Consider the following 27448-nt stretch of genomic DNA (forward strand, 5'->3'; position numbering starts at 1 on the left):
GAAGGGTAAGAAGTGAACTGCAGTTTAGGGACTTGGTGTTGACAGAAAGAGAGTAGCAAAGATGTGGTGACTAATCTCAAAGCCTGCCTGGGCTGAATTGTAATACAGTCTGGGACTTCGGTCAGTCTCCAATGAATTGTCATGCACTATAGCTTTATAATCTTGAAGAGAAAGCCACCAAAAGCTTTTTGACAAACCTCAAAACCACTGTCTGATCGTGACGTTCATAACCCTGCTGAGTACCAAACCTGGTCTGCAGCAGTGTTTAAATCGTGCAGGTCTGAACAAGAATAGTGGGGGAACAACAGAAACATTTTCAGAAAAAAGGTGAGAGAGTAAGAGAAGCCTCACGTTTTGCTCATGCTGCACATCTTTCTCCTCTTTGGCAGTCCAGTTGAAATTCCTGAAGCTGTTCTTCTAGCCCAGTTGAACTGCTACCTGGTTTTCTTCACAACGAACCTGGGAATACCTGGATTTTGCAAGAGAAAAATACACCAAGGAATTGAGATTTTCCATGTACTCCCAACATGGAAAAACTACTGGTAGGCTTAAAGTTTTTTCATTTAAACACCTGGGCAAAGCACTTCCCAATTTTTAATTCATACTTATGGTAACAATTGCAGAAACAACAAAATTGAAGTTATCCTTATTCTGGATCCTTCTTATTATTCAAAACTCACTTTGTCCCGCCAAGCAGACATATGAGCATATATCTTTCACAAGATAACTAGACATAATGTGGTTGCCTCCTCTTCCAGTGGCTTGGTGGTATCACTCATCTATTCAATATAACAAATACTGGTCTAAACTACTAAAGCTTAGAGCTTAAATCCATGGTTATCTCTGGAAAACTTCACCGTTCAAGTCTCTAGTTTTCATGCTCCAAAGGACTAAGCAAGTTGCTGAAGTGTTTGCTCAAGCTAATAAACCAGTTGGCTGGCACAAGTTAAGAACAAAGTCCTGCATTCATATGCAGCATCTTTAAAACTGTAACCCACTTGCAAGGACAAGAACAGTCACAGCAGTAACTTAGCTCAAAATAGGTATGCAAATGTTGGCTATACTGGGTCACTAAGCCACCTGCTAGAGAGTCATTTGCATCTACTTAAGCAGAACAGCGTTTACTGGAATACAGACTGCTTAAATATCTATTAGGATCTAGGCAGGACAAATTTAATTTCTTAATGAAAAAGGTCAAATTCTGCAATCCACACACTAAAGAGAATTTTGAAGAGCTAAGAATGACAGAATTAAGAACACCTGTGTTCACACAATCAAGTGAGCCTCCAAAATAAATGCCAAGATCACTTTAAAGGCAGATGAGTTATCTAATGTGCTTGGATGCAGGAATGCAGCAATCCCTGCACTGACAAGTTCAACACCAGAGCATGCAGCAGCCATTCCAGGTGAACAAGCTTTCTACAGAATTTGAATCAGAAAGCTTTATCAAAGCAAAGATTTTTTTCTTCCTGCAAAGACAATAGACACCACCCTGAAGCGCCAAGCATGGCAGTTTCTATAATGCAATACATCTGCCAGCCTGTGATCACCTCTCCAAGATTTGACATGCTGCCAACAAACAGCCATACCACAGAGAAAGCGTTTGATCAAACTGAAGTATTTTCACTACGCAGGATTGTGTCTGGCCCTGAATCTTTTCCAGTGCGTTGCAATAAATCTATTAAAACCAGCAGAGTTGCAGCAGCATAAGCCTACGGTCTCTCTACCTCCAGTGGACTCATCTGTTACAACAAAGGTCACCTCTCTTTCTGGTCACTACCGAGACTGAAGAAAATCTGTACCTGCTACTGAAATGCAGCCAATGCCTTTACTGGCTGAATCTCTAATCAGAACGTTACAGGTGCGGCTAGATAGCTACAGCAGAGACAGTCCAGGCATAATAGCTTTGGAGCAAATACCCCTATATATAAAAGTTCTCCATAAAATTGTATTTCCCTTACTTTCCTTGTGGGTCTCATGATGTGCCATTTCTGGGTAAATACCTCAACAGTGCCCGATTCTGGGATGCTGGTGTCTGATGAGGTGGAAGGGGTGTATGACAGACCCTGGACACCACCAAAGCACTCCGAGATGTTGCTCTTCGTTGTTGACGGAAGACTGACAGTGAGAACACTGCTGCAGATTTTAGCATCAGTGCAGCAAAAGTATACCTAAATAGCCAAAGTGCTAACAAAGTAAAAAGTAAATGCCAGTGTACACCAGTCTTAAATGGAGACATTTTAAAGAATGCTCATTAAGGTGATTTAAGCCTTTACATAGCCTGTTTACATATCAGTATGTTTTTGCTTCTCTGCCAGTATTTTTTCTCCAGCATAGGTGTATCTGTACAAAATCCATTCAGCACACAAAACCTAAAGGTGGAACATGTGTGTCTGATAAACAGCCTGTTACAAGCTTATTGTATTTCAGGGTTGTTCCACTTCAGTTTACAATTTGTTTTATGTTCTTTTGAAACTGTTTCGGTAAAACTGGGATTAATTTAATACACATTTTATTAAAATTGTTTGCAGTAGGGTAAGACAAAGTTATGAAGTACAGCAGACACTGAAGCACTGAGCTGCCTATAGTGTTTAGGGCAACTAAAAATAAAGCATGTCAAACTATGAATTCCACAAATTTCCTGATTTCCTGGCCCCAGTCACCCTGTCTCAGATTCATGTTGGAGTGAAAGGTCTTTTATACAATTCAGCCTTTCCTTAGACAATATGATAGGTATATCATTATTTTTTTTCCATGCAGCCACTGTGTTCAAACAATAAAATTGCCAGTCCAACTCATTTTGTAAATACGCTATAGCTGTTCAAGGGCTGTCTGAGCTCATGTGATTGGATTGATGGCCCTCAATGGTCAAAAGAAGGGAAAATTATCTGCTGGGATTTTTCCATCTGGTTTACATTGCAGTTCAAACTCTACGGATCAAAGAAAAAGCATTTTCTCTTTCACTGTGTTATCTAACATGAGCCAAAGTATTTTTGGGTCTGTTCAGTGGAAAAATAAGAGAGCGCCACTTTACAGAAACTACCCCTATTTTTATTAGTTTCAAGTCACTTTTTAAAGTTGTAATCTATAGTAATAGACAGGGGCACCAGCCATGCAAGTTCTGGTACAGGGAGCTGAACAATGAAGAAGTCTTTGCTCAGTTTTTATTTGGTCCTTAAGAAAAGCTGTGACACCCATTCCTAGAAAGCTAATCCGATGCCTGCAAGCTTAGAAGCAAACATAAGCAAATTTTTGGCTTTTCGCCTCCACAAATTAATAGCAGAGCTACCAAATTCTTTTATAAATTGTAACCCTATCCAGCCTTTAGGGCTTGGGCTGAAATGCAGCAGTCTAGAAGAACCAGTTTAGTTACTCATACAGAGCGTTGACCTGGAGCCTTCAAAGGCAGACATGCTCTGCTTTCTTTCCCTTTTAGGCACTTTATTTTAACATTTCTTAGTTACATCAACAGCCCCTCTAAAGTCACAAGTTCTGGTGCTTGCTTCTCGTTAGCTGGCACCTAACCATGCTGCCTAGTTTGTGGAGTTGGGGTAGAGATAGAAAAGCGCTTTTTAAAATGGAGAAACCAATGAAAAAAGTCAATGTGCAAAGAACACAGGCTCTTTTGCATCCTGAACTTTCCAGGAATGCAACAAATGAAGCTTTGAACAGGCACATATTCTTTTCATGACAGGGTACTGACTTAAAAAAAGAAAAAACAACAAAAACAAGACAGCCCACAACCAAAGGAAGAAAGCATAAAGTAGCCATAGCTTTGTAATTTTTCTGTCTCTTCTGCATTAGAGAGACATTTAGTAGCTATAACTTTACAGAGAAACAAAGGATGTGCAGTCAAACACTTTGTTCTGGACTGCTTACCAAGTTTTTTAGTCATGTCAGTGTTTTAATGCGGATCAGAATTCCAAATATTTTTAAAACTTGCTGGATTTAAACCTAGAAGAAACAAAGATTAATTAGATGTACAGAATGTACCCATCAGATCTTGGTAAGAAGACCATCATACAGCAAGGAGAATGGGCAACTCTGTGTGCTTATTCTAGAAAGTCTGTGAACAGCCCAGCCCTGCAGGAGGTAAGGAGCACACGTGGGAGCAAGCACAGACATGCAGAGTGTCCAGCTGTTGGAAAAAAAAAAAAACCTGTCTACAGGAAAACCAGACATTTTTACATCAGTCTGTGAAAAGGAAAAGAATACACCCAAGACTAGTCCAAAATGCACATATTCCGAATAAAAGAAATTTCGGCTACGGAAAAAGTATTCAAGAAGTAATTCAAGAGCTAGATACATCCACTGACTGGAATATTATGTTGGATTTAGATGAGATGATTATTATGAACAGGACATGACTACACTGATTAATGTGACATCTGAATCTAAAATAAAGATTTTGCAGAGGAAGTTGACTCATGTGGAATACAGATGGGTAAAACTTAAGGCAGATTATTCCCTGTAAGGAGAAATAAAGTCTTGAGAAATAAAAAAATTTGCTACTGCCTATGGAAATGGAATCCCCCTGTGCTTGGGTTGAAAACATATCAGAGCATATATTTCATTTAAAGATTTCATAGTGCGGAGGACAAGAAAATCTTGAAAACGGGAAATATTTCCCTAAAGAGGAAGAAAATAGAGCACAGCTCTGCATGAAAGCTGACACGCTGTAATTGTGGGCAGCCACCAAGAGGGGAAGGCCCAGCTCCTTCCCTGTCTCCCATGCATTGGTCCAGCTCCGTCAGTCCAGCTTGTCCATCTCCCACAGAGCCACTTGCTGTTGCAGGGGGTTTCTCTGGTGTTGAATCTGTTCACTGAACCAGTTCCTGCCTTGACCAGACATTTACCAGCCATTTACCATAACCAGGCTGTGCGTGACAGGGAACGGAGGGGGAACAGGACTGCCTCTTCTAGTGGCAGCCTTCAGTTAGACCAAGTTCCATGTGGATTTAAAACTCATTGTAAGCAAGAGTACACCAAAGGAAGACACAGATTGCCAGCAAGTAAAGAAATAACATAGACACTCCATTACTGTCTGTTTTCAATATTAGAAAAGTTCTTTAAAATAAAGACATTGTTTTAAACTTATGACAGAAAATGCAGAATGAAAACAGTCTGAAATTATATACACAAATACATGCAAGCAAATATTAAATCCACAGTACAAGTTTGGCCTGGGAATATTTGTTGTTGATCCTAGGTAGTGGCTCTGCATTACCCTTGCCACTACCCAGATCTCCTTAAGAAATGCAATATATGATCTCATGTATGACCTCTATATTTAATACTTATGGCAAACCAGCTGAGGGTGACGACAAACATTGGATCACAATTCGATTAATATGTTTTGTGACAGCTGTGATTTGAACGACATTACTTCATAACCAGGGAATTACAATTAAGCTGTCTTACGGAAAACAGTGTCAATATTGTTAAAATAACATTTTAAAAACCTGATAAGTTTGCATAGGTAGGGAGTATTAATCTGCAGGTCAATGCACCTGGGACTATCACCTGTTGAAATCCTGTACAATAAAAGTCTTGGAAATAGGCCACTAATGCTAAAAATGAGTGTAGTAAGTTCTTGCAAATACAAAAAGGTGAGATAAAGAAAAGCATTACATGCATAGGCCTACGCACATATATAGTATCAAAACCACAGTGCTTGTCCCAGAGGCATCTGTCTCTAATGAATCGGCTTCTGCGAGTTGATTGCTATGGTCCTGAATACAGCACAGAGCTCTATATTTTAAGTCCTGCATGGCACTGGGTTTTAGCTTCCAAAAGGTACTGTGGGAATTGGAGCAGCCTTTCAGAGCAAACTAAACAAGGAATTGAGCCACAGAGATGTTGCAGAAAAACACACAAACACTTAAAACAGATGAGATTGAGGTAAAAGTCAGTGTGGCACTGAAGGTTTCACAACAGTAAAACACATATGGCCAGTATTCAACTTCTGTGCATCAGTGACAGGAGCAGAGGAACATATAATTAGAGGCCTCAGGTTTTTGCAAGTCCCCAGGCATGCACATATTACATGCTAAAAAAAAGTAAAGCGTGAATCTAGAGAGAAAGAACATTTCTCTGGCAACTGCAGCATGGACTAATTTCTAAAGTAACTCCATGAACCCCAGCAGAGAGGCAGCGTCAGCCAAAGGAGGAGAAAAAAAAAAAACACGACAAAAAACCAAGACACAAATGTATCTGGGAACGGTACTGAATGTAGATGGAACCAAGACAATCTAGCACACTCTTTTAGCACTGCTTCCCAACTGAGCACAATCACTGTGTCATGTTTCCTTCAGGTCTAGAAAGAGCAGAATCTGGGAAGTAAAGGAAAACGGCGTTCTTCACAAACTCCAAGATTAGAGGGTTTAAAATAATTCATAACATATTTACTGTTGGCTCCTCTGCTGCTTATGAAACTGCCAGAAATAGATTAAAGTTTAATGTATTCATTTTTCATGCATACAATTAAACCAAAAATCTTTTAGCTGATTGTGAATTGTTTACAGAGACTAATAATTACCTGATATACCCATGTGAGACAGGCCAGCAACTATATAGTCTGTCTCCTGGCTAGATACAGAAGAACAATTTACAGTCGGAAAGGATGGCTTAGAAAGCTTGATTCTCTGGGAGAAAGTTGGCAGTACATAGGGAGGCAGAAGATTAAAAAGCATTAGACATTTTAAACATATAAACTTTTCTTGTGAGGGCAGTTTACATTGCCTGATATGTCCTTTTCCAAAATATTAGCTTTATTGGCCAGAAGCCCAATTCTCTGGTTGCATTCACAGACAGCTCTCATGTGAGCACAGACTCAGACACAGAGGATGAGAAGCCGTTCTTGAAGTCTGTATCCTGGATGATATGAAGAGGAATAAAAAAAATAGCTTATTCTATGAAATAAATATCACTGCCAGCTTACTGCAAATACTTGTAGACAAGATGCTCAGCAGATGTGCAAGTGTATAGTGTTACTGACTTTAGTAGCACAAAGACAACTTACTCTGGGTAGGGCAAAGCCTTGAGCCTTCATAGTTAGCAAGTTTTACATCTGTGAAGGTTTGCATGGATAATGCCCAGATTGCTGAGCCATTTCCAGAAAGCAAAACATGGGGCCGAGCAAAATATTATTTTTAAATGAATGATTGCCCTCCAAAAATAGAAGTCTTGCACAGCATAGAAGTTTGCCTCTTGTTTCACCTAACAAGAATACCTCACAACTCCAAAACTTCACTCTACAAGCCCTACGTGAGGCTGACAAAGTAAATATTCTTCTCTATCTGTATAGCTGGCCTGCTGTGATAACTTTCTGTTTTCTGCTGCTGAGGAATTTTATTTGGCACGTGAAGCCATTGCTAGCAACCATATATAGCATCTGTGCCCCATAGGAAGGGCTTTATGCAGAGTTACGCTGTCCATCTTCAGATGGCCCCAAGCCTGCAGTAATGTGGGCAAACTGCCCTGGCAGTGGCTACCACGCTATGAAGCAGATGGGCTCTAGGCAACCATGTGGACTCACCACAGGGGAGCAAACCAAGGAGCAGCTCAGCCTGCGAGGCTGTACTAAGGGGGCCCCAAAGGAGTGTTGACCAGGTCCCATCTTCTACCAGCCACAGGAGCTGGCAGCACGACCCGGCACCAACTGCTGGGGATATTATGCTTTGTAAGAGTTAAAGTGCACTGAGGCAATTTCAACCATTCTGGGTGAGAGACAAAGCCATTTTTGTAAATTGTTAAAAGCCTTATATGGGTTGAAGTTTGTACTTTTTGACTGTACCTGGCTGCCCAGCACAGTGAGGTAATACATCTCCTCACTAGGTCAGGCACAGTCCCACAAACTGTAGAGCAGTCCTGGCACCAGCGCTGTTCCATGTCTACCTATGCAGGCCAGATGTTTGTGTTTTACAGCCTACAATAACAAAGACGTGAGGCCTGCTGACTGCAGGCAACAATACTCCAGCATCTCAGACCAGATATGGGTTTTGTCGTCAGTAGACGATCAAGGTGCTTGTGACAGTCTTCTGTTGGCTTTTGAAGACAAAAACTTTTTCCCAAAGGATCAGTTGATCAAGCTGAAATTCCCGTTTTGGACTTCATCTTTAAGACAACCTTCATAGCTTGCCCAAAAGGGATTTTTTTTTTTTTCCTTTGGAAAAATCCAACAGAGGCAGTTAACCTCAGCCACATGTATCTACATTACTAATATATTTTTACTACGTTATTGAAGCCTGGTGGATTAGAAAGCCTGCTGCATAAATTACACTTCACAATCTTTTGCCAGAAGCTCAGAGGGAAACTAATTTTAACCAATCATCATCCCATCTCTTCCTTATGAGCTGTACTAATTTTTTAAGGGATAAATTCACCACAACATTCAGGGTTCTAGTTTCTAGGCTTTTTTTTTTTAAAAAAAAAAAAATCACAACCAAACAACATAGAATTACATGATTACATAATGCAGAAACACTTTCAACTCGTTACTATTATGAAAAAATACATAAAAATCTCAAGTTTAACATGCCCAGAGTTTCTGCTTTGGGAAAAGGCTTGGTACAGGGGAAAGAGGTGCAAGAAAAGCCCCTCTGGGCTTTAGAGCATGACTCAGAAGCCATAAGATATTGCTCCCAATGAAAATTGACACCTGCTCCACTTTCCTTTTACACCATGAATGCAGGCGAGACTGGCAGCAGGTTCGGGATCACTCCAGTGAGTAGAGCTAGCCAGAGAAACCACAGCAAGGAAAGAGCCTGTCAAAAACCCTGGGGTTAATGAACCATGCAGCAGCACCTCAAGACTCTCATTTCATTCCAATGAATGGTTGTAAATGGAAATTAAAACCACCAGCAAAGCTAAAACCATGAAAGGAGGAAGAGATTTACACTCACCTGCATGGGGAGTTTTGAATCCCTCATTCCCTCAAGACAGACTCTTAACTCACCCAGCAGGAACTGTGGTTTGTCGGGACGCATTGGCCATACAGATTTTCCACATGAACACCTGGTACATATAATTTGTGCTCCATGAGCTGTATGTGTTACCAGGGGTGGGATCCACAGACAAATAAAGCAAAGGTGAACCCACACATTAACTAGTTGTTACTCACTTCTGCTTTTAACATGACCTTGCTGAGCACACTTAATTCTTTTTCCATAATACACATACTCATGCACACCTGTGGGGCTCTTTTTTTTTTTTTGACTCTTAAAAGCTGTTTTGTTATTTTTCCTTTAAGATCTATGAGAAAGATTTCAGGAAGGTGTTATTTTTTGAAGTTCTTCCCCAATTCACAGAAAAAAAAAAAAACAACACCAAACTAAAAAAAAGTCAGCAGCGGTAACCTCTTTCAGCAGCCTGTTCTGCCAAAACCAGCCAGTTTCAGGTTCACCATAACACGGAGGAGGTTAGGAAGGCTCTAGACTGTCTAAAAAAAAAAAAAAAAAAAAAAAAAAAAGTACCTGCGAGCTGAAAGCAAGTCTGAATTGCAAACTGAAGGCATTTTAGACACAAGATGCTTGATGAGTGGTTGTATAGATCAAAAAAGGTTTTTCATCAACAGTTTTTCAGCTAAAATAATTCCTACCATATGAAAGACACCTTCCCCTTTCTTTTTTTCTTCTATCTGTGGGAAAACTGAAAAAAAAAAAAATCTAACAGGCAAGCTGACTTAAACCATATATCTCCAAGTTTTAGAATTAAACTGTTTGGTCTTTGTTTTTTTGAGGCTTGGGGAGCTGCAGTTTGAGGCATTAGTTCCCATTTTACTCCAATGCATTTTACCAACAAGCTGTGGTCAGATCAATGCTGCGTTTCATGGGAATTTTTATCATAGGTTAGCAGAAGAAATGCAGGTCAGCCAGGGAGCAATGCTTATATGGAATTGAAGCATGAGACTGTCAAACTGTAAATTTCATGAGGCACTACAGCAGCAGAGGAGGCGTAGGCTCATTTTGACCTGAGCTACAACAAAGTATTCCTACTCTGTACAACATACTATTCCAAAGTGTTTTGATCAGCACGATAAAAGTGAATCTGAATTGATGCTTTTCTCCACATGCCATTCTGTGAAACAGAATTTCAGGCTTTTCACCTTAACTGGACATATTTACTTTTGAAATAATCTGGGTTTTCCAACAGAGTTTACTTCTCCATGGGGTCTAATAAGGACAGCTCATCTCTCTCTCTCTTCTTGGAAGATGTGGTAGGATGATGGACGCTGCATGCAGCTGGGAAGCTGTGCTCCAGAGCAAATGGAGACCCCAGTGTGTGTAATTCAAATAGGCAAACAACAAGCCCTTCTTAGTAAGTGTCCTTCAGGAAAACACACCTCTAATCCCTATGGTCATATCACACACTGAACACTAGCAACGTCATTTAAAAGCAGGAGTAGATCTATTTTTAAGGAATGACAAAAAAAAAAAAGCATAACCAAGAGGTACAGAAAGCAATAACTGTAAACCAGCTACATCAATAAAGAGTTGAATTCCCACGGCTAGAAGAAGCAGAGCTTTCTACCAAGGTTAAAAACAAGTTCCTTGTGGCAGCAGCTGGGAAAGAGATGACACTGCAAGGAGTCACGGTTCCCACGTCCTCAGCATGGCTGAGCAGCCACCCGAGCAACAGGGCATCATACACCTAATTCCACAAGGAAAAAGCCCATAGACAGGAGTTGTACAATAACCACTAAAGGACGGGGTGGGAAAGAGGTCAGTTAAGTCTCGAGCAGGATGAATTTGGCAGTTGTTAAATCCCCAGTTATCCCCTTTATGAACCAGGAAACTGAGTTTGATCTCAGATCTCCTGTGGTAGCAGAATAGGGACGAGAGCACTAAGATGGCTGACCATCTCGATATGACCGGCCTGCAAAGGGAATTTCCCCGTCTTAAGTTTGGAAACAGCTGAATTCCCAGGATTGTTCAGATCAGCCTTAGGAATGCGTTTCTTCCCCTCTTTTACTTCAATTTCAATATAAAGTTAAGCACAGAAGCTTCCAGCCTGGATGCACTTCAGCAAGTGTACAACATGCAATGGTCTGTCTGGGCCAAGAGAATAACTGATGACTGGGATAAGAAAGCAGAGATGGGTGTCATGGTTTAGCACCTGAGCAGCCACAGACAGCAGAAAGGGGAGAAGGCTTTCTGACCTATTACTTGTTGAGAGATCACTTGCAGGGACAACCTACAAAGATGTCTAGTCTGCTTTCTGAAGAGCAGTAATAAAACCCCACAAACATGTACAATACAGGATTTCCTTATTAATGAGAAACTGAGGCAGAAGTGAATAATCATATGACCTAACCACTGATACCTACCGTAAGTCTTTCAGGTTCCCCACAGATAATAGTGAGAGGGAGATAGAGATGCACCTCCCTAGGGTCAGCCAGCTTATCTACATCACACTCCTACTATAAATCCCCTTCTCAATAGAGGAAGCATCTCTGTCTCTCTCCACTAATAATGTTAAGAAGTCTAGTTCCTGACCTAGTAGCATAATCAGTGCTGTAAGTTTGCTGCTGTTAGTACTACCAGGTTGCTTTTCCTCTTTGTAATGTCAGAGCTGTAGAGCAAGCTGTTCTCTGATCTTTCCTAATGGCTTCTGTCTGCTTCCAATCAAAAGAAAAGCACGGTTTGCATCTAGTTTGTGATTAGATACCAACACACTGGTACCAGATACACACACAGCAAGCAGTAGTTTTACAATGAAAGACAAGCTAAATATTAATAAACATCACAAAGTCTTTGTCACAGGGACCTACTTGCAGAAAACAGCTTATAGGACTGTGCAAGCTCAGGGGATCATTGTAAGTGATCACTGGTACTATCCCCTAGCTGTGATAATATGCAGCCACTAGGACACTAGAGAAGTCAAAATAAACAGACAGGCTATATATATATATATATATATACATATACATGCACACAAATAAAGCAAACAAAACCATCCCACCTTCTGCTGAACGATTATCACCAGCTGGTTGGCTGGCTGACAAGGTAGCCCATCTCAAACAAGACAGAAGAATAATAGAGGCAAGGCTGTAACAGTTTTGTTAGGACAGCATACACATCTGATGTAGTGGTTGAGCTTTTTGGGGTACGTATGCCCTTCTGCAGGTCAGAAATACAAACAGCATCCACCAGGCCAAGCGTACATGGGAAAAGCCAGTCTGAGTTGTGAGACCTTGGCTGTCGTACTGTTTGCATGATGCTCTCCCATGAAAACGTTCTGCTGAGAACAAATAGTGAATTCAGGCCAGGTGGTTCCCCTGCCACCACTTGCAGAGTTGCTGCCTGGGCAGCTGTTTTTAAGAGAGGGACAATGTCTATTTCAGCAAAGATGGTAGGAAGCAGCAAGGCAGCAAGTAATTTTGAAGCCTAAAACAAGGATAAAAGCCAAGTGGAAACATACTCCACAAAACTTGTCTCCTTTGAGCTGCTTTCCTCCTAAGGAGGAATGAATGTTTTCTCCTGACAAATGTTATAAATGAAAAGCTTTGAAGTATTTTTATTGTTAGAATTTCCTACGTTAGAAAAGCAGTTAAGTTTTTCTCCCAGTTTTAGCCTACCTAATTCAAAAATATTTAAACATAGGAGAAACGGTGAAAAGAAGAGAATAAGAGGGGGCTTAAAACTCTAGGAATGTTTTTTCTGCAGTGAACTCAGAGTGACTGAGGTTCATAACAAAAAGTTGAGCATGTAATATTTTCCACTGCTTACGGTTCCCTTCTGAACTTCCATTTTGTGGGAATACACTTGGATCACTGCTGACCTGTCTCTGGAAAAGGCTCGCTGTGTATTTTGGCTTGGCTTCCTTCCATTTCTACTCCTCTAAGTCTGTTCCCCATTTCAACATCTCTTATTGCCACATTCCCAAACATGTTACACAACCCTAAAGAAGCAATTTATAGGAATATTAGTAATTCAGCTGTGACCAAACAAGCAGTTCTCCCTTTTAACAGATCATTCTCTCCTGGGAACCATAGTTATGTGACTGTTTGCTCACTTGTTTACACCATTGCACTGGATGCGATATTTAAACGGACAAATGACTCAAAGCAGTATAAATCTGTGAAAGCCAATGCTCTGCAGCAGCTTTCAAAGCAAAACCTGGCTGGAAATATCCTGTGAAGACTTTTCCGAAAGTGCCTGGAAGAGTCATACTTGAGTGTGTAACCTTCCGATAGCCAAATTGTGCCAAAAGCACATACAGAGAGATCCTGCTTTGGTGTCTATAGCTTGAGGCAGCACCATCCTGATGAGAGTCCTGAGCACTGCAGGAATGCAACGTCTCACCAAGTACAGGGCACCCTTGTAATTCCAGCAGATACAAGGATATGAAGCTGCATAACTTATCACTTACGAGTAACTCTGGTCTTGGTAAGTAGCTTAAAGGCAGTCTCACCAAAAGCACCGAAATTCCCAAACACTGCTTGATCTTGCAACCCCTATTTGCTTGAACACTGGCTGAACTGGGATGCATCTCCAGGCTGTCAGTTTGCCAGGTCAAAGTCCTTCGTTTTCAGTTATTTTATCAGAAGATTACATCAAGTTCAGTGTCACCTTCTCTAGAAAGAGAGGACTGCCACTATGCAAGCTTAAAACCTGAGCCACAATCAAGACCTTTTCATCGGCCTCTCTGCAGAACAAAAGCTTCTGATTCATAGCACAAAGCGTATTTTGCTGACCTTCAGTTGTCCTTTTTACCCTGCTCCAAATGTTGCCACCCCTACAGAAGAGCTTGCCAGGTGGAGTATCTACCTGCCACAGTTTACAGCCTGACACATTAGCATGCAATAAAATGGCTGACTTCGAATTTACACACTCATTACTAGCTGCAGCTCATGGTCACATTTACTTCTGCTTGGCTGTGCCTCCAGCACTGATAAAGACCTCTGAAAAAAGGGCTGTGGCATGAATTAAGGGCAGTAATTGCTCAAGACATCTCCACAAATTCCACCTTCAAGTCAACGCAAAGGAAGTCCTGTAGCTGCACTGTGCTCTACCATGATCATATTCATCCTCTGTCATACAGTCAGTATAACCTAACACCTAAATCACATGGAGAACCGTGACCAACAGCTACTCGGCTTCCCACAGAAGCGGGAAGGAAGTCTAGAAAGACCCTCTGGATCCAGGCCGGAGAGCACAGCCATAGGCAGAGCAGGGAGCTACGAGGCAGCAGCCGCAGCTGATGGCTACCTGACACCAACCTGAAGGTAAAGCAGGTCTACTAAAAGCAACACACCCAACCTCACCTGTGAGCACACAAGGAGATGGCCTCACAGACACAAGAAGACGTTTTCCCATGTAAGGCTACCCAAACAACCCAACACAGTCTGCACTAGCTTCACTTAGAGGAAGATTTTATGTTTTTCTGCCTCAGAGTGGTGAGCTCTGCAATCTGCCAAACAATGACACCACATGTCATCACAGAGATGTCTTCATGAGAAAGATTTACTCAAATGTAGGCAAAAATAAGTACCTCCATCACTGGTGCCATACAATTACCATTAATATCCTCAGCCTGAGAATGTGGGTACAGGATATCACCCACATACCTGCGCCTGAAGTGACAGATGTTTCTCACTACATGTTGTTTCCTTTCAGCATCCTGGCAGCATCACTGATGTCTTTTCTGGCTTCAGCTAGTTCCTACCTATAGGGCAACACCATCAACATCATTGCACAGGCAGTGGGACATCTAACGACTGGGTGACACACAGTCATCATGCAGCAACTGTCCAACCAGCCTAACTGGCCGTTTCACCTGTCACCTTCTCATCTGATAGCAGGTTGTCTCTGGTTATGTGCAGTTACTGCATGCGTTTTGGTCAGGGATCACCAGTGATTTGTGTGTATGGACAGGGCTTGGCACGATGGGTCCTCAATAGCTCTAGGGAGCTAATCTAATCTAGCCTGGAGCAGACAGTTTGCTGTCTTGCACTGCACCACTGGATCCATACAGTTGAGCTTGTTTGTCCTGGCAGATACAAGCTACTCTCTATCTGCCACCTCTTTCAGAAGTAAAGCATCAAGAAAAAGTTATTTTTTTTAAACAAATCTTACCAGTAAAACTGAGGAGCAACAATGGAACACAAGGCAGGGATAGAGGCTGGGGGCAGGGGGAAGCAGAAATGTCATAAGCTGCTGCCCACAAAGCCACCAAATTGTGTAATACGCCCCCAGCTTCTAAATGTCAGCGCTAACGAGTAGGTTTTCTCCTGCTTCTGTGAGTTTTCCATTTCTTTCCAGGGCAGAATTGAAGGCTACGTAGGCAGTAACAAGGGAATGAGTAGGCAAACCGAGTGACAGATATTTGTCAAAAAAATTGAACAGAAAATTCCCACATTCTCTACAAGGATTTTAGTTGCTATAGAATCACAAAAATAACATAGGGCTATAAAGACACTGTAAACCAATAACTTTCTCTCACTGGCCAAACTGGTGGAGGGATAAACAGGAAAAATAATACAAGACAAAGGCTAGAGCCATAAGCTACTGGAAGCCTCTGGGACAGAAGAAAAACAGGTTTGAGCCCTCCTGTGTGAACTTTCTGGGAAATAACGTTATTGAAAAAATGCCATATCCAGACTCAATATAGAGATTTACAGATGGCTGTGCCAGCACAGTATGATCTGTCAATTTGCTGGCTCCCCTCAACAACAAATACTTGGATTTCCTTTACTGAGAACATTTTATCCTCATTCAGGCTGAAATACAGTACATCCTAACATACCAGGACCTTATTAGATGTGCCATGGAGATACCAGGGATGAATTTGGGGACTTATTACCCAAGTTTCCTCCTGTGGGAATTTTAACTTGTCAGTACTAAAGCAGAGCTCAGAGAAGATGCATCGCCCATTGTTTCTAAAGCACTTTGAAGAGAGAATAACCTGAAACAGTCTTACTAAGACCACCTGGACTGACTTTTACCTGTCCAAGGACAGGCCAGAGCATCCCACAGCTAAGTGTTCGAAGCCAGAGGAAGGGACAGGCTTGGGCTAGGACAAATGCTGAGGAAGAGGCACAGGGTGTCCAGTGTGCTGTTTCCACCACAATTCCAAAGAAGAAGGGTATAGATCCCTCTTGCTGTGGGCAAGCACAGAACAAAAGAAGTGGGGGGAAGAAAGTGTAATGCTTTTGTTAGAAGCAGATGTAGCCTTAACAGGACACAGCTACAACAAAATGGTTCAGACTCGGTGTTTGCTTTCATCTCCATCTGGCCTTGAAGTCCACCTAGATCTTGCCTTTGCAGCACTCAGTCTGCTGGCCCAAGTCCCTTGGTGCACACTCTGGTGGGACCCGGGGCCTCCTGACCCCACAGGGCCTGAAGCTGCCATCACCACATCAAAACATCCTTTGGTGTAGCAGCAATATAGTGGAGGTGGCACAGGACCAGCTCAGGGCTGCTCCTCTGTTCTTTAACCACTTCTCCCAGCATGCAAGCCAAAACTCTTCCTTTCTTCCAAACTGCCATTCAAATCTCAAAGAAAAGTGAACAAATCAGAATAAAACCAGGCTGGGCATGGGGAGGTCCCAGGGGCGCTGGTCATGGCCAGTGATGCCCTGCTAGTGGCACCAGGACCATAGGAGTCCCAGCCCTTGCCTTGAACACGAGACCACAGTGGCAAGTGGGTGTTATTTCGTTACTGATTTCTGCTTTGTTTTTCACCCCACATTTGGAAATGAAAGCAACTTTTAACCAAGAGGGGGATGAAACACTGAGAAAAGGGCAGGATTTTTGGTTCCATCTTTGGGGAGGGTGATGGCACATTAAGGGTGTTTGCAGTGCTTTGTTCTGCTCCAAGACACTTCCCACATAATTAGCCTGCTTGCCACTGTGAAACTATTCCATATATACTCTCCCTAGTGAGCAGTCCCATCTAACCACAGCAGTCAAGTAGCAAATAACACTTGATTGTCCATGCTTGTATTTTCCATCTTCAGCAGAGCAGATATTTTATTTCCATTAGGTTTTCCAACCACTCTTCTCCCATCCATGACAGACATAAAAGAGAACAGTTAACTCATACCTTTCCTGAGGCCACCTTGTTTCAAAGCCTAGTATCTAGATTCTCAAGAAACTTTCTGTTCCTCTGGAAAGTGAGGGGAGAAAAAACATCAAATGAAAAATTCTATTTATTGTGTCATTTATGAGTTTATGATCCCAATAAGGCAATTCTGTCCCTAAATCCTCAGTTGTTCTTCTTGAGATGATTGACTTAAATGTGAGTACTCCTACTCAACAGTTTGTCTTCCAACTAAATTCATGATTTTGAGGTAGGTTTGGTTTTCCTCCAAATGCTAAATATCCTTAAGCAGTGACTAAAGGCAACAAAATTGCTGCTTTTCAGAGAAGCCAGTCCTGTGAGAGTGCCCATTTCTTCACCTTTAAGTGCATGAATAGAAATAGGAGAAAGGTAGAAGGTTCCCTCAAAACACATGGATAATACAAACCCACAATAAAAGACTCTGGCCCTCATCGGGTGCCAGGCAATGAATGCATCTGTTTACTTCTGCAGGGCTCTGAACTCAGCCAAGTGAGGATCACTGAGTTCCCTCTGCCATTAAATCTCTGCCACATCAGCCTTCCGCCATCACTGTCCAGGATCAAGAAAAATATTGTAGAAGTGTGAAGAAAAACCCAAGGTATTTTAACCTGACTTTTCACTTATTTGTGGCCTATGTGACACTTGCTTTCATCTGGATTTTAACTTCCTCTAAGAAAACATTTTTAACTCATTAAAATTACCAGGACTCAGAGAAACCCGAACACCGAACAACTCCAAAAAACCCCAAAACAAAAATCCAACCACAGAGGGCAGGGTGGGCTGGCTGTCATATATACTTCCCAGCTGATTGGTTTGCATATGTCTCTGCTTATGCAGAGAAAGGGAACCAGAAAACAACAGTGAGCATTTTGTTAACTATTTTCCCCAAGAGCCTCCCCAGTTAGCTATTCCAAACAATCCCTATATGAAGAAACTGTTAGTTTCTCAATTACATCTTCGTAGTCACATCTTCCTTCAGCATTTAGACTCTACAGCATGCTCGCTGTTTGAAAAAGATTATGGTAATTATCCAAACCTATGCAAGCTTGAATTTTATTCTGAAGTGGATTAATAATTGCCAGCTTGTTTTTCAGCAAGTGAAAAGTTGGAGAGCTTTGTGCCATACCAGAAGGGCAGCAGAAACTGAATTGGAGGGTCAGGAAACATAAATGGAGAAAAATTACTTTGAAGTACATGTCTGAAGTTAATAGCTGATAACAAGGTTAACACTATGGGCATTATGAAGCTCACACTGCAGAAAAAACAAGAAAATAAAAAAGGCATTGTTTTTGTCCAACTTACCCCTCCTTTTTTTATTTTTAAATGTATATAATAAAGGATTATTTCTCTCAACAAGGCTAACAGCTTCAAATGAAGTCTAATTCTTTTTCCTCTAAAATATATTGTTAATTTTCCTTTACTTCAGGTTGCCAAGCTCAGTTTCACACTAAGTTGTCTGAGGATCACCAGTGGATGGGAAGACTGAAGCTTTTTAGAGAAATGCAGCATTCAGAAAAGGTATCAGAAGGTAAGAATTAGCATCAACATCCTCTGCTGCTTTTTGTTATTTGCTTGCAGTCTCACAGCACTGTATATTATGACCAGGTTTGCATAATGAAAAACTGGGACACTGCTGATTTAAGCTTAATTCACATCCAGATGCAGCAGGTTATTGTTTTTATCACCTGTGTCTCAGGGGAGCTGTTGAACCAAACAGGCACTTTCCTCACAGGGAAAAAACCCCATGGGTTAAAAAGGTAAGAACAGCTATACTAGGCCAGAGTGCTTTATCCTCCGGCTCAGTATCCTCTCTTGGACAGGGACCAGCAAGAGATGCTGAAGTCAGACTGTAAGAACAGGCTAAGCACAGAGTGGTACTTTGCCAGAACGCACTCCCAGCAATCAACTGCTTTAGGACTTCTCAAACCAGAAGCTCATGTATCCTAGCTGCTAATGAAGTTGTCTTCGATGAGCTTTTCTGGTTGCTTTTTGAACCTGGGGAGAGCTTTGGTCCCCACAGCACTCTGTGGCAAAGGCTGCCAGAGCTTAACTATGGATCATGGAGGAATATTCCTCTGCCTATTCTAAACTTTGGAATCTGTTATTTCACTTTGCATCATGTAATAGAAGTAGAGAAAACGGTGAATGACTGTTCCCTGTCTACCTTCTCTGCTACTCTTCATTTGATAGCTATCATATTCCCTACTCTTAGTCATTTCTTTTTCATGCTGAAGAGCTGTAATCTATTTAGACATGCCTTGAAAGGAAGCCATTCTGTATCTCTGATTACTGCTGCCTTCTGTCTTTGTATGCTTTCTCTTTACTCATCCCTTTTAAGGATGGAGGATTCATGAGGTGGGCACACCATTGGCTCTTACAGCAGCACAACTGTTTCTCCCGTTTTTCTACTCTGTTCCTTTCCTAACATCACCTAATACTCTTTTTGGCTCTTTGACCCTCACTGAGGGCTCAGCTGACATTTTCACAGAACTATGCAAAGTGGTCTTTTGTGATTACTAGCAACTACTTCACAGCCTATCAACTATATATGTGAAATCAAATTGTTCTCCAAAGGGCACTGATTTGATTTTATCAACAATAAGTATCAGATGGCATTTTATCACCTAGTTACAAAATACAATTTTTCTACACCATTTTGAAGAAAGTTCTGTTTCTCCTCTGAAACTTCCTTTCATCATTCTCCATCCCCCTTTGCCACATCACCCATGAACAATTTGGGCAGCACCGGCTCTAGTATTGATCTCCAGGAGACTCCAGTGATCTCCTTCTCTGTGAAAACTCATTATCTATTCCTACAGTTTGAGTGAGATTCAGTGTATAAAGAAAAACATCTCATGTAATTTTGTGCACAGCATAGCCCGTACGGTGCCAACAAGCACATTTCCCTTAAGTCCCAGGTCACATCTGTCAGCTTCATGCAGATGTCCTGGATATCAGAGCATCCCAGGTGGCACAAAGTGCCTATTTTTAGGCCACTGAATCCAACCCTTTTTTTCCTGTTTCTTAACAAGTTACGGACTCCTACAAGGACAATGGCATTCAAAAGGAACAAAGCTACTAAGAAGTGTTCAGCAAAAGCTGTTTTGGAAATCCAGACCTAGCACATCAACTTTTCACACATGCTAGTAACTACTCTAAAAAAACCTCTAATAAAATTGAGGGATGAGGTCTTCCTAAAAAAGCAATGATGACTTTTTCCTACCATACCTTATTTATGTGTCTACTTTTTACGACACTTACTACTGGTTTTGATACAGACAGAGTTAGTGGCCCCTAATTCTCAGATCCTCCTGAAAATCTGTTTTATAGACTGAAATCACATTTGCTACTTTTTAATTACTCTGGTTTCAAGGCAGTTTTAGGGGCTATATTAGAGTGAAATAGTTCTACTTCTCCTAAATAGATGCTGATGCAAAGACCTTGAACTAATCCAAGCACTGACTCAGCATAAATTAATCCATGAATTAGTTTGTAATCTGCACACTGTGATCAGCCCTTGGCAAAAATGAGAGAGGACACGCATCTGATTCTTGGTCTATGGCCTTTTTGTGTTTAAAAGCTATAGCCATACCAGCAACTCCTCCTAGGGTAAGCATAACTAAGAGTTGGGCAGAACAACTTTTTTGGCCATGTGGTTTGTATCTAGTCCTTAAGCAAAACATGCTACAGTAGCAAATAGATTTTTTGGCCAGCATTTGCACTGAGGCTATACTGCTATTGCCACATTGGTAAAAATGCTCACACTACTCGCTGACATTTCTATGCCAGCAAAACTTTTAAAGCATAGGCTGGGCTTGCATTTTAGTACTTTGCCAAGGCTGCCCCAAGGGCCACAGCAAAATATCAGCTCTCCACAGCTCTGTGGGCTCTACCCAGACTTTCAGTCTTCTTCCTGCTTCTTTTCCTCTACCTGGGCTTTCAGAGGAAACCAGTCCCAGCTGCTTAAACCGCTGTCTCCCACTGTGCCCACATTGGACACATGCCACCAGCAAATACGGGAAAGACAGTGGGGTACGGATCATATATCTGGATTTTCACTGGTGAGACAGAGGTGAAAGCTTCTCAGAGATGTTTAATCCATGAGTCATCGGCATCATTAAGAATTCAAATCTTCCTGTGAATTCAAAATGGGAACAACTATTTGAATTAATTAAACAATGTCTCCTTTTGTGTAATGAGTAGTAAAAAAAATAATTTTATCTAAGTGAGTATACTGTCATGTAAAGATGTTTTAGAGGAATCATTGCTCTTGTCCGCAAGGGAATCTGTCTGTAGATGGAATTTACTCCTTTATAGGGATCTTATTTCTCTGTAACATCAGATGCAAAATTTCTCTATTCTGTGCTTCTGAAGAGATTAATTCATAGCTGCTCTTCTGGTAAGATACTTGAATCTTGTGGTAATATTTAGACAAGGTCGGTTTCTGGCTAAAACTATGTGTTGGTGTAGATTATTCCTATCCTTAGCCAGTATCATATCATATAAACACATTAGGACATTTTCCTGGACTACAATGTCTTTATACATACTGGAACAACTACAGAATAAACAAATGGAAAGGCATTCCCTGTGGCTGACTTGTGATTTGGAGTTCTCTCTCAATTCCTTGAGCTTCATTTTCATTGTATACAGATAAGCCCAAGCATCAAAACTACACAACCGTTACTTCCTCTAATGTTTATCTGTGGCTACTTATCTGAAAGGAACACAGTGAAAGGAAAGGTGCATCCAGAGAGCAAAGCATAGAGCAGACAGCCAACATCGAGTGAGTAGACAACAGCTCCAGAGGGCTGCACAGCTGCTTCCCCGACCCACAGCAGAGCAGGCTGCACACAGGGTCGCTGCAGTGACTCCAGATGCCCAACAGGGAACCGGCTCACTTGACAAACATTACAATTTGGACAGGAGCATATGGTGCTTCAGGTATTACCCACACAGGTGGTACAACTCTCATTCCCCCTCAGGATTTCAAAAGACTAAGAGCATAATTTTCACCTTGGGAACACGATGGAAGTGTTGGGCTATAGCAGCTGGCATGAAGCACTACTATAAGAGCATGAAATCAGAGATATTTGAGTGGATGCGCTTGACAGTAGGCTATGATAGGTTAAAAAACCCAAATTGCCTTAATAAGTAAATATCTCTGGGAGAAGGGTTAAGGACAAGGTGGGAAATTCCAACTAGGAGGATGCTTTAGCCCAAACATCAAGAGAACAGCTGCAGGTGTTTCAGGGCCTATTTCAATATACAGAGCTTGAATTAAGTGTCTATGTAACAGATGGCAGTTTGAGTCACTAAACATTATTATTTGGCAACAAACTCTCAACCATTTCTCAAGGGATCCTTGCCACAAACTGCTGTGAAAGCAATGTGTATTCTGTAACATTCAATTGCAGAATTTCTAAACCAAGAAGCAGAGCTCCATATAACTTAGACACAGATATATTTATTTAAATAAAAGATCTAAAGTAAACTTGGCACACATCAGCCTGAGTCAGAGAAACCAACACTGGAGTCCAGAGGCCCACCATTTTCTGTGTATTTCTGGATTATTTATACTTGAACTTCACTATGTCCTAACAGATAAAATAATATTTTGGGGGGTGGGGTGGAAGGGGGGGTGGGGGTGGGTGGACTTTCAGGAAGTGTCAGTAAATACGACAGTGGAATTAAATCTTAACACCAATGTCTGGCACTGAAAGCCACTTTCTCTTTAAGATACCTTTTAAAAAAAAAAAATAAAACACACAACCAAACCACATTTATAGGGCGATTCCAATGATGCTACTATGAGTATTATACATCCCACTCAACGAGTAGGTGCAGGCTCAGAAGACCAGATACACAAGAGGATTCAGGTACCCAAATACTTCCTGATTTCATTTAGTCTGAGTTTGGTGGGATTTAGGTACCAAAACACTTCACAGTGTATCTTTACAAGGCTGTTGGAGGCATTAGTCTCAGGGACAGGATTAAGAAGTCCCAGCTCATCTCATCCTCAGCTTTAGGCTATAACCTTTTCTCAATCGCATCAGAGTTTATAGAAATAGCACATGAACTTTCCGTGATACGGCTCTTTATCACAGCAGCCTCCTAGAGAGTCACAGCATCTACTCTGCAGAGCTAACAATAGACAACATTCCTACAGGGACATAATTCATGGGGCTGCATGCACAAGGCATGCACCAAAACCTCATAAAGCACCAATAAATCATGCTCCGAGTAAAAACAAAACAAGCTGCACTCACTGCATAGTGAAATGTTCAATATAAGCTATCTGCATAACAACTACATATCTTAAACCCAAAGAGGAGAGAGAAATGGTAGAGGGTAGGAAATAGCCAAATGATTGTGTATCACATCTTGGGCAATGAGGTTGCTATTTATGCTTCTGTGGTAACTCCTTCTGCCTGTTATGTGGTTGGGTTTTTTTTTTCCTGTCCTGTAAGGGCCATTTACTACAAAAAGAAAGAAAACCATGAACAGCAAAAGCAGAGACTACTCACAAGAGATCAGTATGTTTAAACCTGGGAAGAGGAAATACAGAAAAGGGGAAAGGATGGCTTCACCTGAAGCAAAACAAACCTTCGGAGTTTAATCATCTCGTTCAGATGGAACATCCTCTTTCCTCCCTCCCCTGTGCAATGCCATGCAGTTTATCAAGTGAAAGTCTGCTGGATTAAATGCTGCTTTCGGCAATATACCAGTGATATCTAGAACTGCTCATAATAGAAAGCAAAGTCTGCAACAATCTCCTGTAAACAACATCATTGCTTGTAGGCGCATATGTATCTAGAAAGTGATGACTCTTTTCAGTGTTGCCCTTTAAATTTTTTTTTTTTTTTTTTTCAAAAATGACAAAAGAACTAAGGCATCATGTTACACAGAAGACAGACATAATGTTCTGAGTTAGAAAAATATTCTCCCTTTCCTCTGGGCTTTGTCTATCAAAAGAGAGCAACAGAGCTTTGCAACCTTGATGTTGTAGACTAATGTCAAGGTGAGTGCTACTATACCCTGTGCACTGCGCTAGGTACAAAAAGGAACCTACTCCCTCAGTACAGATGGTAGTAGCTTGGGAAAGGAAACAGTTAAACACTGATCTAAACTAGTCATAAATAAAGAGAAGACAACCCTTGTAGTTAATTGGCATGTGAAAGCAAAATGCAAGAGGTTTTAAAGTTCATGGTTTTCCCTACTATCTGCTTTATGCATACTGCATTTTTATTTTTGTCTGGTGGTGATTCATAGGCAAAAAAAAGTTATGGCTGACTCAAGGAACAACAAATCTATTATACGGGTAGCAACACAGCCTAATCTCCATTGCAGAAGTATACGGAGTGAAATCCTGTCCCTTCTGAAAAGCACAGGAGTCTAGTACCGAGTTCAATAGGAACAGGATTTCAGCCATCCACTGAAGGTACTAATAAATGGCAAGACAAGGCAGCCAGTGTAAAAACATGCTAGTTAGCGTCAAATGGTGCTTAGACAGAAGAATTTTATGTTCATATAGTTTTGCTGTTTGAGGGGCTTGCAGTGAAGGCATGTTAAACGTGTTTCCAAAGTCAAGATTTAAACCTCGCCTTCAGTAACTATGTAGATATGCAGAACTAGACGTCATTACAGCCAGCCCTTCTCTTCTCCTGTAATGTTTAATAAGGTTTCCTTGGTTAACAAGTTGTCCAACAACTCTAGAAGTGTCAAACGTTTTCTGACTTGACTTTGTAGAGAAGCAGACAGTACAGACCTGAGAGATTCCCCCAAGGATTTAATCTTGCCAAACTTTCTCTTCCTTTGTATTTTGCACTCAAGTAGTGATGTCCATGCATCTTTACTGGTATCTCACCTTGCTCCTGAGCTTTGGCTAGAAGGAATACGAGCAATAGGTCTGCTTGTAGTGACCTCACTTCTTACTTTAAAAACAAACAAACAACAAATAAACCCACAAAAACAAGCAACAACCTGGTTTTCTTCCAGCAAGAAGGAAGCAAAACAAAATATTGACTCGCAGGCTAAAATAGATCCCCAAGTCCAAAGAAACCTTTGAAAGGGATGGGGTTTTTTCCTCCCATAAGACAGACTATATAATCTTTAGCACATTCTTTTGCTAAGTAACACATTCCATCCTACTTTAAGAGAAAAGCAGTGTAAAACCACCTCACCTTTTTTCATCACTATGCATTTTTACAGTTGTTCTGTTGCTGCTCCAGATACTGTAAAATGCACCAGTTCAGTCAAGTGCTGCTTCAGTCTGCATGAAAACAGGCATGAGAAATTCAATGCCTTTCTAGTTTCTTTCCCTTCTAAACTTCCATCAGCCATCATTCCACTTCTTCAAACAGCATCCAGATGTTAATAAACATCTCAAACTTACTGTTTTTCAATGCCACAACCTTTTCCTACTCAGCTTTTTCTATCATTTGTTTTGTCCACTCTGCAGCCTTTGTTGTTTGCTCATATTTCCAGCTCACCACAAAATATGTGGTATGAGGGTCAACAGAAGAATTCCTTTAATATGAACCAAAACAACATAATAATGCTTCAAATCCAGGGAAATAGAACCTGCATTTAAATTTATGCTCATTGGAGCTTCTACTAATATTTTTCTGGATGAGAATTTAACGTGGAGCATCACGGAGTGTTCCAGTTGGAGTTCAAAAGTGAACATCTATTTTCAGAGTTCACCATAACAAAGAGATAGAGGATATTTCACATATTTAAGTGCGCTTCATTCAGTAAAAAAAAAAAAAAAAAAAAGAAAATATGTCCCCAGGTCATGAACTAGGGATTATAAATCAATACAGGTTTGATAAGGCTGACAAGTGACCATAGTAGAATATGCAGCACCTTGCACAGGCTTTGCAGCATCACAGAACACATTAATGCCTCTACATTCAAAAAAAAAAAAAAAACACACACCACACACAACCTTCTGACCTAAATTTATGGGCATCCTGATCTTGAGTAGAGAAAGAAATTTTAATAGCTACATGGGAAATACAAAAATATTACAAAAAAGTTAGCTGTGTTTGCCACAGTTCCCATAATAGTGTGTATAGTGATAAACAGTCATTTTCAACCCGAGCTCAGTGGACTCTGGAGACTTGCAGACTACTTTTAAGAGGTCTGTTTAAAGTAATGAATAAAATCAAGGGCATCTCTTCTGGGTTTAATTCTGCTAGGCAGTCATCCCCACCTCTACTGATCAAAAGTGCTTGAAATGACTTGGTACAACCTAAAGGCAAATAAATTAGGTTACCTCCTCCATGGACCTGACAACAACAAAAATTGGCAAAGAGTACTGCTAAGAAGTAGCGGCCTATTTCTAGACTTTTGGGACTGAGGCTGAAACAAGGGGGAGCTCCCCCAGCAATGTATTACCTTCTCAAGAAGGCTCCCGCAGGCAAGCTGAGAAGATCCAGGTTCTTAAAGTTTGACAGCAAGTCTGAAGAACAACAGAGTTTCCCAGGGAATCTGAAAACTGCAGATACCAGAGACATTGCACCTTCAAAAACCAGCTCAAGAACTGAGCTGCAGTGGCAAGTCTCAGCCAGACTTTTGCTAACTGAATCACAGTGCTCCTGCTGCGTACCCTGTCCTGCAGAGAGGAGGATAACCTTGTTTACCGTTGAAAAGCTGATTCGTCTGGCTGCTCTTTGTGCCACAGGACTGAGGCTTGCTACAAAGGGTTAAACCCTTGTCTCTCATTAATATTTTTTAATGAAGCTAATAGGTATGCTGGGCTTGCCAGCCCAAGATGAACAGCCAAGAGCTTACCCTATTTCAAAGCTATGACAAGGGTAGCAGTGTCAAGGTGACCAGGGAAACGTGGAGCAGACTGTGGACAGCCAGAGCTCTCCCAGCATGTGGAGCCATGACAATTTACAAACACTGTCCTCCTCACCTTCAGGTCTTCCCTCAGGGGAATTTGCTGCCAGAGCATGTGCCATTTGCTAACACCTAGAGTCAGAAAGCAGTCTTTACACCTCCCTGGTGGGACTGCAAAAGGGGGATTGATTTAGACCTAAACCTAATTAAAATCCAGTCAAACCAATGTTTTTAAGTTTTGTTAAATTCCTACCAGCATTCCCAAAATGTTTCTATGCTAATCAGAATGACAGCACAGCTACCACTCATGTCCCCAGGTAGGCACCTGATGAGCACCAGGACTGTCTGCACCTATGCAGGTCTGCAATGCTGTATTATATCCTATACCATTATAGCCCATGTCTTCAACATCCATAGGGCTCCCCAGTGGATGCAGCACCAGCCCCAGCGCTGCCCACAGGGATGCTCCATGCTGCTCACTGTCCTGCCTGGCCTCTGCTGCGTACAAGGACTCTCACGCTGTGTGCTATCACTC

General features: G+C 41.4%; 1 long non-coding RNA gene across 1 annotated transcript; it reads right to left on the minus strand.

Annotated features, from left to right (window-relative positions):
* Positions 1-424: 424 nt before the first annotated feature.
* LOC309686762 lies at positions 425-25341 on the minus strand. Its single transcript, XR_014270580.1, has 3 exons — positions 25248-25341; positions 24833-24949; positions 425-469 (listed from the first exon to the last, which is right to left on the minus strand). It is a non-coding gene; the product is annotated as an uncharacterized lncRNA (long non-coding RNA).
* Between the last annotated feature and the right edge of the window lie 2107 nt (positions 25342-27448).

Source organism: Vanellus vanellus, assembly GCF_965231255.1.
Source record: "Vanellus vanellus genome assembly, chromosome: 2".
NCBI lineage: Eukaryota > Metazoa > Chordata > Aves > Charadriiformes > Charadriidae > Vanellus > Vanellus vanellus.